Source organism: Morone saxatilis, unplaced genomic scaffold (genome assembly GCF_004916995.1).
Source record: "Morone saxatilis isolate NCDOM2014 unplaced genomic scaffold, NCSU_SB_2.0 Contig23, whole genome shotgun sequence".
Lineage (NCBI taxonomy): Eukaryota > Metazoa > Chordata > Actinopteri > Moronidae > Morone > Morone saxatilis.
Window position 1 is genome coordinate 2,505,322 of NW_023339796.1, and position 2,404 is coordinate 2,507,725.

General features: G+C 39.5%; 1 protein-coding gene across 1 annotated transcript in view; it reads right to left on the bottom strand.

Annotated features, from left to right (window-relative positions):
* Positions 1-111, bottom strand: part of stard3nl (STARD3 N-terminal like) — a 9,093-nt gene extending 8,982 nt beyond the window's left edge. The window contains exon 1 of the mRNA XM_035671127.1: positions 26-111. The gene's annotated coding sequence lies outside the window, so the exon portion shown is untranslated. The remainder of the gene's footprint in view (positions 1-25) is intronic.
* Positions 112-2,404: the final 2,293 nt, after the last annotated feature.

Here is a 2,404-nt window from a genome sequence, read left to right on the forward strand (position 1 = left end):
AGAAGGCGGACTCAGGTGGAGTCAGACGAGGCGGGTCATTGGAGCAGGAAGCCAGGCCCGGTTTAGTGGATGTGGACTCGCTCTGTGGAGGTAAACATCATCACTGCATCTGCGGGGAGGATGAAGCAAAACAAGAGGAATGAGTGTAACGAACCCACAGTACATTTACTTCAGTTAGCCTCGGCTCGCTGGAGAGTCTTTTAGCTCTTTGTTTTGGTTGTACAGCCCTCAACTTTACTGTTTGGGATCACTCTCAGTATCAATCTGCAGATTAGACAAAGTGTGTGACTAACTAGTGAAGAAAGTGAAACACTGAGCAGCTCCAGAGCCGGGTATTATTTCCTCCAGAGGCCACAGAGCTCGAATTAAGAGTGACTTATTGGACTTGCATTCACCAAGAGGACAAAGACAGGGCTGCTGAGTGTGCAATAACAAAAAGAAATAAAGAAACTTTCAGTTCAGCCAAATAGAAAGAAAGAAAAGAACATTCCTCAGCTTTACAAGAACTACTGGGGACGCTGTTTACAAGTAACTGGGTTGTTTTCCAACTTTGTGAGCAACACAAGTAATAGATAGAAATCTCAAATGTTAGACAAATAAAAACCAAAACTATCTGCATCAATGGAATCCACTGCAGGTATCAGCGGGCTACAAAGTCTTTAGTAATCTGTGAAATGTCTGCGTTGTTCTTCAAAGCTGGTCATCAGGGCAACAGTAAGGGTTATTATTATTATTATTATTATTATTATTAAAACTACTGGTGTTATTGTCTGAATGCTACGACCTTTGACCATTACACTTGTTACTTACACTGTCTATGTTTCAGGAAGTGAAACTTCTTTTGCACTAACTGTACTCTGATGTAGACACCTGATTTATTTTCTCTCTCGTCATGATAAACTGGTTGCGTCGCTGTATGTGATCTTGTGCTTTTCATACTTTATAGTTGAGTGAAACCAGTTTCATCCCAGGATTATTTTTTAATCCACAAAATGCATCCGTTTTCAGCTTTAACTCACCTTGACTTAACTGTAAAACTTCTGTTAGAAGAAATTAAATGTGAAAATGCTGACATGTAAAGATACTTTGAAATAGTAAATGTCCAACTTGAACAGCAGCTTCAGTACGCAGGTACAGTTGAGCACCGAAGCTTCCAGCTGCATTTTGTAAATGATTCATTTTGAAAATGATCCAGAGGTTTACTGGACAGCGTCAATCTGATCTACTGAAATAGGTTGAGCAACAGGGGGCACACTTTCTAGAGGAAATAAGAAGGTGATAAACCAACGTAGTGTCATTTCATGTGCTGTAATTTCCCCTGAAACCAAATAGACCCTCCGCTATTTGCAGCTTCCTCTTCACAACTTTTTACAGCTACACCACGCTTGACGTCTGAGCTCATTCAACTGATGGGACAGAAATTCTGCATTTTGTATTACAGGTATTCTTTAAGTTAGTGAAGCTTTATTTTATTCAGGAAATCTCACTGAGATTAAGATATATTTAGCAAGAGAGAAAACAAACTACACTGACGACAGCCCACCATCACACACACACACACACACACACACACACTAATTAAACCTTTATTATTAGAGATGTAAGTCAATAAAGCTTTAAAGTCTAGAAATCTAGTTCAGTTATTTACACTGAACTCAACCAAGGATGATAAAATCTTATTTTTTTAACCCCTTAATTAACTTTATTTCAATGTGATTCATTGTCTTTAAGAACATTCACTCAACAGAGGGTTAAGGATGAATCTGGTCCAGATACACAAATGAGATACACAGTTTTATTGTCGCCAGAGAAACAAAACAAAATTCACCATCTGAATCAGCTCCCATCACGCCAACCCTCAAATTCAATTTCCTCTTTAAAACTCGAAGGACTCATTTGGGGCACAAGAACACGAGATTATTTAGGGTGAGGCTCTTACAAGAAAACAATATCTATGTTTTTATACCTCTGGAAATCTAATTATTGGATCATTTTAGTTTACTTGAGAGTTGTGGGCTCTTGCATTTACACTAATGAGGTTAAGAAAGACCATAAAAAAAGATGTAAAAAGTATTAAAAGTAATATCTGTGTAGGTGAGCCGCTGGTTGCTGGGGATGGTATCACTGGGTGGAGGGAAAGAGGAGAAACTGAAGACAAAATGTAAGTAAACAGGAAACAACAGTGTGATTGGAATCTGGTTTTAGAGGCAGCCATTGTGTCTTGGACAAAACCCAACAACCAAAATGAGGTAATGGCAGGAAATCCAATACAGTGTTCAACCAGCAGTGGCCTGGGAGAGGCTGATGGGAGGCACAGGTCGGACTGGTTCCAGCCAGCAGCAACCAGGAATGTTTTGGTGAATTAAAGCGTATCGTGGAAGAAACTCCACAAACTGGAATTGAA